Raw genomic sequence first — 11,610 nt, 5'->3', positions numbered from 1 at the left:
TTAAACTGTAGCAGAGAGAAAAAACATGAGGGCTTTTGTTATCTGAGCTGTGTCTGTATGTGTATCTCTGTGTATGCATGTTTTCCTACAGACAAAAAAAAAATGGAATGGCTGAATTATGTTAAATGTAAAAACCATCAAAATAATTTTTATTCATTTAAAATACTAAGCTAAATGTGGCAGAGATAATAGTATTAATACATTTTTATAAGTATGATCTTACCTGCTATTTAAATAATCATTGCAAGCCAAGCAATGTTCTAAACATTTGACATCCATGAGCTTATTTAATTCTTGCAACAACCCTGTAAAGCAAGTATTATGCTTATACCCATTTTATATATGAGAAAAAGCACAAAACTTGTTTAAACACACCATTAATGTTTATGTATGCTTGTTTCAGATCGTGTGTGTGTGTGTGTGTGTGTGTGTGTAGATAGATGGGTAGATAGCTGAATGGATGAATGGATAGATCTAGCAGATGATAGAGAGAGAGAGAGAGAGAGAGACAGATGATAGATATGAGAGAGAGAAATGTTTGTTTTACAGAAGGTAGAATCAAAGCTAGACACAACTGAGAGATAAAAGTTCATTTTCCCTTCTAATACCATTTGGAATTTGTTTCTATTATACAACAAATTTTAGCCATTAAAGTTTAAGAATAGAAAGTCTGGTATATTAAAATCTATGCAAGAACTTTACGAAAGCCCTTTGTTTTCTCTTCCAAATAATGAGCTGTGTTGTCTGAGCCAACCATACCCAAGAATGCTATTAATAGTGTGTGATTTTTAAAATTTATTTATTTATTTGGCCAGCAAAGACAGAGTTTCCTAGAATTTTCCATTTGTCTCATCTCACAGTACCTCTTGCCTCTCAGTTTTATCCAAAAAAATCCCCCCAAATTCAAACGCCTATCTGGAACCTGACATCTTCAACCAAGACTCTGCAGAGAAAAAGAATAAAATGAAATAAAACTTGACGATGTTTGAGATCTTTGTCAAACCATCCTTCAGTGCCCATATGAGATTTTCCCCTTTCCTTACCCCCATGGCTCTTGGATCATAATTATGCACATTCTCTAACTAGAGCTTTAACCCTATCAGTGTTGAGCCATACTTTTGGTAAGAATGCAAAGTGTAAACCCACTTAAAGTGACTCCTTTCTTAAGCAATGTCAGAAATATTTAGTCTCTGTTGCCGCACAGACTGTGCATGAATTGCAGCCAGAGGTCAGCTCAGATATGCGCTTGCACGTTCAAGCTGCCAAAAAACATAAGAACATGTTTAGAACAATGAATTGTTAAGTTGAAGCTTTCAACTCTCATGGAACGTTAACTCTCCAGCACTCATTGACACCTCTTTTAGCCTCTGATTAAGAAGGAAAATCAGGGAAATAACATGGACCTGGGCCACCTAATGGAAATGTTTCATCAGGCAGTGACCTTTGTGTTTGTCATTGTTTGTCCTCTCTGTTTCCCGGGGCATACTGTTTTAATAAGCGTTTGTAATTATAATATACACAAGCATCTTAATAGTTTCCAAAGATATTTGGAGACTCATTGGGGCTGTTTCACAATGGGAAATTATTGTTTATTTGGAGATGACTATAGTAGGATGCTGAGCTCCAGCCTCCCTGTCTGATTTGAGTGGGGTTTTGGAGGGAAGGATACCAATTATTTTTATTTTTATTTTTATTTGGATGGAGTCTCACTCTATCGCCCAGGCTGGAGTGCAGTGGTGCGATCTCAGCTCACCGCAAGCTCCACCTCCCAGGTTCATGCCATTCTCCTGCTTCAGCCTCCGGAGTAGCTGGGAATACAGGAGCCCACAACCACGCCTGGCTAATTTTTTGTATTTTTTAGTAGAGACAGGGTTTCACCGTGTTATCCAGGATGGTCTCAATCTCCTGACCTTGTGATCCACCCACCTCATCCTCCCAAAGTGCTGGGATTACAGGCATGAGCCACTGCACCTAACTGGATACTGGTATTTTAAGTGTCCAACGGTGATAGCAAGATTCCTGTGTTCCCATAAACTTTCATAGTGGTAAAGCTAATATTTGCACGTGTGCTTAAATGTACCTGGCATTTTTGCTTTGTTGGGGTCAGTCTTTTCTGGATTGGGTCAGCAGCCATCTAGGTATCTGGAGTGTTGGCAGACTTCTCTGCAAAGTAATATAGCGGCAAAGAGCCCTGAGCCTCCCAGGCTGTGTCCCCACCTGCCTGGAGGACTCTGAGTAAATTCCTTTCTCTCCCAAGGCCTCAGTTTCCTTATCTGTAAAATGATAAAATTAGACCAGATTATCTCTCAGGTCTGAAGCTGTGATTAAAAGATGCTTGTGAAGCCATCTCCAAAGATTATCTTCATGAACGGGTTGCTCAGACATAGATCTTTAAAGAATAACAATAATAGTATCTGTATCCAATGAGTGTATGCTCTCTGCCAGGAGCTGTACTGAGACTTTAAATCTCTGATATTAATCCTTACAGCAGGACTAGGAACAGAGTCAGATAAAGAGGCTGTAGAGCCAAACAAATGCCAGGGTAATCAGACCATCAGAGGGTTGAATTCTAATGTATTATTCCTATTTTCACTAAATAAATATCGTGCCAATATTTAGCTAATAATGATTGGATGGGGCAAAAAAAAAAAAAAAAAATCCTTAGTTTTTCCAGGATGCCCATTTCTCTTGGTATGGCTCTCCTTTGAATATTATTCGCATTCAGCTGATGAGGAAATCAAGGTCATGGAGGCTGTGTAACCTGCTGTTTTTCATCTAGCTGTGGTCAAGACGGACTTCAAATTCACATATACCAGTGTCCATGACTCGTAGTCTCAGACACATTGGTCTATGACTAGGGTTCTGGGATTTATCAAATAAAAATACAGGACATCCAGTTAAATTTGAATTTCAGATAAGCAATGAATAATTATTGAGTGTAAGTATGTCTCAAATATTGCATGGGCCAGGTTTATACTAAAAAAAAAAAAAAAAATCACTTGTCATTTATCTGAAACTCAAATGTAACTGGGCATCCTATGTTCTTGTCTGACAATACTGTCTATGACAGAACCCAGTGATGGAAGCTGCATCTCTGTGCTTTACTGAATACCGTGAGTGGGCAGAAGGTCCTATCTCTGAGAAGTTTGAAATCCAGATGATGAAATTGAAACAGTAGATACAGTGAAAATGGAAGTACCCATGAGAATGCCTGAGTCGCCTTTGAAGATAAAGAATGCTTTGTTCTAGGGGCTCTATTTTGCATTTTTGTCTCTGGGGTCCAGAATTTGCATTGCTGTTTGTGCAAAGTAATCAAGAGAAGCAGAATTATAGAATTTCCATGTAGGGCAGTGGGTGGACTTTAGAATCTAGAGATGTGGATGTCTTAATGTACAGATGAGGAGATGAGGACGTGAACTCTGCACAGAGTCATGATTGGTTGGGACTAAAATTCAGTGATGTGACTTCCTTCCCCGGGATCTTTCAGGGAATGAGGTGTGAAGGAATGCTCTAGATAGGATAGAATTAATCAGGTAGGACTAAGTAATCCTGGAAATTTTATTGAGATCAAAGAGGGTTTTTTTTTTTTTTTTTCCAGTAGTTAAGAAGGAAATTCTGATATTTTGACCCAGATTGCTGGGGTACTGAAGGACTTATTCTTCTGTATTTTACAAATATTTTCATATCCCCATGAGCACATGAGAGTCTCCACCCCAGAGTATGCAGAAGGTAAACATCTCAATAATGGGTTACTCGGGGATTTTTGTCCGTCCTCTTTCATTTTATTAACTCTGTTAAGAATTATTTCACTGCTAACACTCTCGCCTCTCCATCATGTCTCCTTCTGAGGATAGGTAGAGAAAATAGGAAAAATATAAAATGCAAATAATTTATCTTTGCAACCCGAGAACAGACTACTTTGGAAAAGCATCAGGGAAGAAAAAAGAGTGTAAAGACATAGCGAAACAGGGTTCATCCATTGACTTTCAGTAATTGATCATATACTTCACCCTAGCTACCAAGGATGACCTAGAGTAGACTAATTATATTAGTCCCTCCTCTAGCCATGGAAAGTATTCATATTCCCTAAGGTGTCACCAGGGAGCTGAATTACGCTTGTGATTCAGGTATCCAGGATAGTTACTCCTTACAACACTTCTTAAAAGTACTTGTGTGTCATATCTGGCATTGACTTGATTTTTCTCTATGCAAAGAATATTGTTAGACAGAAATGTGTATGTAGGAGAGAGAAAGCATGTGTGTTTCATTACAAAAATAAAATATAGCAAATAATGCAAATCTTGAGTGGAGAAGTGTAAGTTATAAATCTCATTTTTCACTAGAGAGTAGAATAAAACACCTTCTTTAAAAATGAAACTAATTTGGATTAGGGAATCAATCAAAACCACAAATGAATGCAAATCAAAACTGCAAGATACCACCTCACACCCATCAGGATGGCTAGTCTTAAAAAAAAAAAAAAAAAGAAAGAAAGAAAGAAAGAAAGAAAGAAAGAAAGAGCAGAAAATAACAAGTTTTGGTACAGTGTTGGTGGGAATGTGAAACAGCACAGTTGCTATAGAAAACAGTATGATGGTTTCTCAAAAAACTACGAACAGAATTACCACGTGATCCAGCAATTCTACTTCTGGGTATGTACCCAAAGGAATTAAAAGCTGGGTCTCAAAGAGGTGTTTGTACACCAGTGTTCACAGCAGCAGCATTCACGACAGCCAAAAGTCAGAGGCAACCCAAGTAGCCATCAACAGGTGAATAGAGAAACAAAAAGGGGGATATACGTATAATGGAATATTATTCAACGTCAAAAAAGAGGAGAATTCTCACGCATGCCATAACATGGATGGACCTTGTGAGCATTATAGTAAGTGAAAGGAGCCAGTCAATAAAAAGACAAACACTGTATCATTCCACTTATGTGAGGTACCCAGGATAGTCAGATTCATAAATACAGAAAGTAGAGTGGTGACGGTCAGGCACTGTGTGTGGGGAGAATGGGGAGCTGTTTAATGGGGACAGAATTTCAGTTTGGGATGAAAAGAGTTCTGAAGATTAGTTACACAGCATTGTGAATGTACTTAATGATACTGAACTATGCACTTAAAATGGTTTCAATGGTCATTTTTATGTTATGTTTATTATCGTAATTACAAAGAAATCAACAGATAAGGTTGATTTGATCACTCATTTATAAAACCAGTATTTATGTTCCAAACAGTATGTTAGACCAAGAATGTCCAGGGCTAAGATTGATATTCTGAAATACTTTAGTAAGCATTCAAAAAACATTCGTGGAAGGACAGGAATGAATTGGATAAGGAATGGGTGAAGGAATGCATGATCCCACTGAAAGTGACGCTGAGGCTGGTTGGTCATTTCTGTCACAGGCAAAAGGAGAAGTAGCGACACTTGCTGCAAATTGACCTTCCAAAATTGTCCACCAAAACACAAAATGAAAAACAGCACATGTGTCCAAGATCAGAGTTTAGAAGAGGGCATCAAATGGAAAAGAGAAAATATGTAATATGGATTTAGAAGTTATAATACGCGAATAAGCCCACAAAGATGATCTCCTGTGTTGAGGAATGGTTTATTATCATCAATCTTGTCTTCTCACCATTGTTACCTTGTCAGTGTCCTATGGACTGATATTTATCTTGAATATTGACTTGCACACCTGTCCCTCTTGTCCACTTTTGGTCCCTTTCTGGTGAAAGTTGAAATAGGAAAACAAAGCATAATATGATACAGGAAAACAGGCACAATTATTCATACATTAAAAACAGAATAGCTTAAAAGTACTTTTGATTAGAAATCAATCCATAATCCAGGAGTTAGGAACCCTGCATCTTTCTTCCAACCCAACCTAAATTGTTAACAAGCTTGATTGGCTATATCTCTATCTAAGACTCATGATCTATTATGTATCTAGACTTCAGAGAAGGGTCTTACCAAGGATGACTTCCTATAAATTTATGAATTTGAGATTCTGATCAATCAATTTGTGCCACAATTTTATCGAATCATTCTATGGAATTTGGACTTAAATATCTTTATTCCTTCCCAGGCATTATTCCAAGGGAATTGCTCTATCAGATTTGTAGGCACAGCAGGCTTTGGGACATAAGGTGCAAGGTTTTCTTTCTGAGTTCCTTTCTAGTGAAAGCTTTAGCATGTTCTTCTCCCTCTAGGCCTCAAGCCAGCCAACATCCCCGGAGATAAGAAGCAAAACAGAGAGGATGGGTTGACTGGGACACACCCAGTGGCCTGGCTGAACTGAGATGGTGACTCTTAGCTTGTCCAGGGGTTGACTTCTGTGTTACAGGGTGCATATGTTCTAATGGAGCTTCTCAATGTTTCAGCAGTTTGCTAATTTTTGGAGCTCATGTCATCTCATTTTTAACACACAATTACCTTTTCTAAAATCCAGGCCGGAGCAACCTGTAACCCCCTGGCCAAGTTCCCCCACCAACCCCACCCTCACCATTTCTTCAATCCTCTGTGATATTTACCTCTTTGCCTACCTAGCATGACTGTATCTGTGTAGAAAGGTTAAACTATAGCCAGTCAAGGGTCAAGAGGCAGCAATTTCTGTTGAAAAGTTTTGTAAGACTCCTCTTTGAAAATGCCTGGCTGGTGTACTGTAATGAAAGTTTCCCCACTTAGCTCTCTATAAGCAATTGTTTAGGCTGGGAAAAGATTTCCAAAGGGCAATACAAACCGTGAGCTATTGAATGCCATGGAGTTCCTTTAAAAAAAAAAAAAAAGAAGAAGCAGCCAACAGAAGGATACTGTAGAATTATAGTAACAATTCAAACAGTATTTATAGCAGATTGTTAGAATCTGAGTTGCAATGTAATCATAGCTATTTTATAGCAATAGTCTTTACCTTAATACCAGTCTATTTTCTAAAAGCTTAAAAAATATAACGTAGTTCGTATAATATGTCACCTCATAATGAAGCCAAGTTTGATTCCTCTTTTTGTGTTGCTCTTCCTTAGGTCCTTGGAGGATTTAAAAAAAAATTTAATAACTTACAATTCACTCCCTTCTCTTCTTTTTGCAAAACTTCCTACTCCTTACCCTGTGGGAAAGACTAAGGAAAGAAAATGAAAGGGCTGTGGGAGAGAAGTCAGTCAAAAACAAGCCCACGAAACTCAAGGGGCTGTATTTCTTTATTTTTTTTTTCTTTTACACAGAGAGCATTCGTGTAAAGAAAATAAGAGATTTATAATTTCCATAATTTGGCTGGAAGAAGCACACAACTGCATACTTCCTGTGTGTTAGTCATTTTTGGTTGCCTAGCTGCAAAACACAAATATATTGCAAAACTGTGTTTTTATCACAGTGGTACACATCTGTCAATGAATCCTCTCTTGTAACTTTTTGTCCAGTGCATTAAAAACAATAGATGTCACCATATCCAATTCCCCATTTCTGATTACTTCAACCTTGCTTAACTCTGCATTTGATCTTCAAACTAGCTTGAATGTTGGGTTTGTGTGAGGCTGGAAGAGAGAGAATTGCCTACATTAAACCAAAAAGTACTAGAAATGGGAAATGGTGGAATCCTAGAACTTTTTATTTTCTTCCTGAAGCCTGTAGAACAAAGAAAGGAGTGCTCTTACATTCTGAAGTGAATTGGATTTCCAGTTGGGCATTTCAAGTATGTTAGCATTAAATAACCACGAGTCACCCAGTGTTGACTTCGGATGGTGTCATGAGCGTTCTGAGACACTTGAATATGACCCCAGATTCCCTGGTGTTTACTCCCTCAGGGTTGACTGAAGGTTGTGACTCACACTAAGGGCAGCTAGAACACTTCTGGAACAAGGTTTCCAAAGCCACGCTGCCCTTCCTACATCAGACTGTTGTGTATCAGCTTCCTATGAAGGCCCTCAACCTAAACAGGTGAGCCAATAAATCCTCAGGGAACGTGTTGAGAACAGGGATGAGAATGTGATGGCAAGATCAATGTTTCTGGACTTGTCCCCAGGGATATAAGACAGCCATCATTCCACTATGGACAAGGGGGCCCCTGACATCAACTTTCAGCCTTACCTCTACCTGATCAACCTGTTCCCAACTTAATGTTCCCCTAAGGGAAACCAGTACAATGCCTGGTACATGGTAGGCATTTAATACATATTTACTACGGTCAGGCAAGGTGGCTCATGCCTATAAACCCAGCACTTTGGGAGGCCAAGACGGGTGGATCACTTGAGGTCAGGAGTTTGAGACCAGCCTGGCCAACATGGTGAAACCCTGTCTCTACTAAAAATACAAAAATTAGCCAGGTGTAGTGGTGTGCACCTGTAATCCCAGCTACTGGGGAGGCTGAGGCACAAGAATCGCTTGAACCCAGGAGGCGGAGGTTGCAGTGAACTGAGATTGCACTAGTGCACTCCAGCCTGGGCGACAGAGCGAGACTCCATTTCAAAAAAGTAAATAAGGCCAGGCGTGGTGGCTCACACCTATAATTTCAGCACTTTGAGAGGCTGAGGCAGGCGGATTACCTGAGCTCAGGAGTTCGAGACTATCCTGGCCAATGTGGTAAAACCCTATATCTATTAAAAATACAAAAATTAGCTGAGAGTGGTGGCAGGTGCTTGTAGTCCCAGCCAATCAGGAGGCTGAGGCAGGAGAATCCCTTGGACCCAGGAGGCAGAGGTTCCAGTGAGCCAAGATCATGCCACTGCCCTCCAGCCTGAGCAACAGAGTGAGACTCCATCTCAAAAAAATAAAAATAAAAATAAATAAATAAGTAAATAAGTAAATATTTGCCAAGAGAACAATTTGGAGAACTTTGTGGAAATGGTCTTAACACAGATATTCTAGAGCTACTCACAGGTAGAACTGAATATCCTCAGGGCCTTTCTGAAGATCCCAGATATAGAAACAAGTAGGATCACTCACAGTACAAGAATCACTTTTAAAAACCAGGAAATAGCCCAGGTTCTTCTGCATTTCACACTGGACCTCAACTTCTGGACAAGTGCCATGTTTATAGTAGCACAAAGGAGCGAATAACCCTTTTGAAGACTGATTATAGCTTTGCGAAGGGTGTGCAGGTGAGTTGGTTCAATAAAACATTGATGATCGAATCAATTGACTAAACAGTCATGATTCAGGGTGGAAATCCCATCCTGGATCCATTTACAGGACCTTTTCCCTAGGGTCCTTAGTGGTAGTCTCAAAGTTGCTTCTCTCTTCCCCAGTGTCTTGTTTTTAAAATGGAAATACTTGCATAACTAACCCCTGAGAACATGCATTCATTACACTGGAATCGGAGGGGAGAGAAGATAAAATGCAAAATTGGCCTATCACTACAAACAGTAAAGAATAAGATGCTTCTGTTATGAAAACCAGCTTTCTCAGATATCCAGGAATCACGCTAGGACAGCGTTTTAGAGCTCTGAATGCCAGGTGTACTAACCGGCAATTTTTGAAGTTTTTGAGCCTCCTACAGACACAGAAGACTCTGTGCGTGTATCTGTGTGTGTGTGTGTGTGTGCGCGCGTGCGTGTGTGTTTGTGTGTGTGCGCGTGCGCGTGTGCATGTGCGCACATATGTATGTCTGTATATTTTTAAAGTGAGCTCTATGAAGAAAAATATGTAGCACAGAGAAAGGAGGTCATTTCTTACCTTTCATACTTTTGAGGATTCATTCTCATGCATTAAACTTTTGTGACAACGCCTTGTGTTTATGGCTTATCGTCTCTCCAAAGAGCTTTAAGCCCTGTTAGCATTATGGGCTGTTAGCATTATAGCACATAGCCCATTCTCATCAACCTAGTTAATGTAAACGGAGCAATAGCAGATTCAGTTCAAAACCACAGGTAATGTTCAAAGGCACTTATGCTTGATTTGGGAATGTACCTGGTATTTTTCCTTACCAATTGTGTTCATTAAACTGATGCTCAAAGTGAACTCTTTTTCTATAGCACGCACTAATTGACAGTACAGAGAAGCTGTGCAGTATCTCCTTGGGTCAGGGTGAGGCCAGGCCAAGAGTAAGACCTTGCCACAAATCATCTAGAAAGTAGATAATTAGCGGCAGACAGCATTATCTCATTTATTCCCACACTGTGCCTTGAAACTAGGTAGGAATATAATCAAGGATTGTGAATCGTGACGATAAGAACAGTGTGTGCACAGCCCCATGTTAGAAATGATGAGGAATTTAAAAGTGGACATGAACATGAACTTTTCAAAAGAAGACATACATGCAGCCAACAAGCATATGAAAAAAAAAGCTCAGCATCGCTGATCACTAGAGAAATGCAAATCAAAATCACAGTGAGATACCATCTTGCACCAGTCAGAATGGCTATTATTAAAAAGTCAAAAAACAACAGATGCTGGTGAGGTTGCAGAGAAAAGGGAATGTCCATACACTGTTGGTGGAAGTATAAATTAGCTCAGTTATTGTGGAAAACGGTGTGGAAATTCCTAAAAGACTTAAAAACAGAACTACCATTCAACCCAGCAATCCCATTCCTGGGTATATGCCCGAAAGAATGTAAATCATTCTACCATAAAGACACTTGCACGTGTATGTTCATCACAGCACTATTCACAATAGCAAAGACATGGAATCAACCTAAATGTCCATCAGTGGTGGACTGGATAAAGAAGATGTGGTACGTATACACCGTGGAATACTATGCAGCCATAAAAAATGAGATGGTGTCCTTTGCAGGGACATAGGTGGAGCTGGAGGCCATCATCCTTAGTGAACTAACTCAGGAACAGAAAACCAAATACTGCATGTTCTCATGTGTAAGTGGGAGCTAAATGATGAGAACACAGGGACACATAGAGGGGAACAGCACACACTGGGGCCTGTCGGAGGGTAGAAGGTGGGAGGAGGGAGAGGCTCGGGAAAAATAACTAATGGGTACTAGGCTTAACACCTGGATGATGAAATAATCTGTACAATAAAGCCCCAAGACACAAGTTTACCTATATAGCAAACTTGCACATGAACCCCTGAACTTAAAAAAAAAAGAATGATAGTTGAGCTGGGCTCAAAAACACAGGACAGGTGCCAGCCCAGACTAGACCATGTGTATTCCCTAGAATTCTCACAACTGCATGAAGTCGTTATTCCCATTTTACAGAAGATTCCAAGATTGCAGAGGTTAATGACCATTGTTACGAGAGATGCCTAGTAGGGACCATCCTGCAAGTCAAACCCAATTTTTCACCTGACCCCAAAAGCCTTTCCTCTGCATAACAATGAGGAAGCTCACCAGAAATCTTCAGCATCCCGCTTCAGACAAAACTTTGGTTTGATGTGATAGATAATAAAATTATAAAAGTCATTAACAGCACGAGAGGAAGCCAGACACACGTATGGCACAGGCTCCCAGCAGGCAGCCTTCATGGTGCTTGTCCCATGCTGCCTCTCCCGGCTCACCTTTCTCAGTGGTTTGTGGATCTGTTTCCCCGAGCTCCACACCTTTGAACCATCTTTGTTCCCTCTCCTCTCCCCTCTCTTTTCTTATCAAAGTGGTAACAAAATACTGTCTCTCCTACCTTCTTAATGTCTCTCACATTTGTGCCCTTTCTACCTCCCATTTTTCTTAC

This window comes from Mandrillus leucophaeus, unplaced genomic scaffold (genome assembly GCF_000951045.1).
Source record: "Mandrillus leucophaeus isolate KB7577 unplaced genomic scaffold, Mleu.le_1.0 Scaffold15, whole genome shotgun sequence".
NCBI classification, from domain to species: domain Eukaryota; kingdom Metazoa; phylum Chordata; class Mammalia; order Primates; family Cercopithecidae; genus Mandrillus; species Mandrillus leucophaeus.
The sequence above is the reverse complement of the archived record's forward strand: the minus strand, read 5'-3'. Positions refer to the sequence as shown.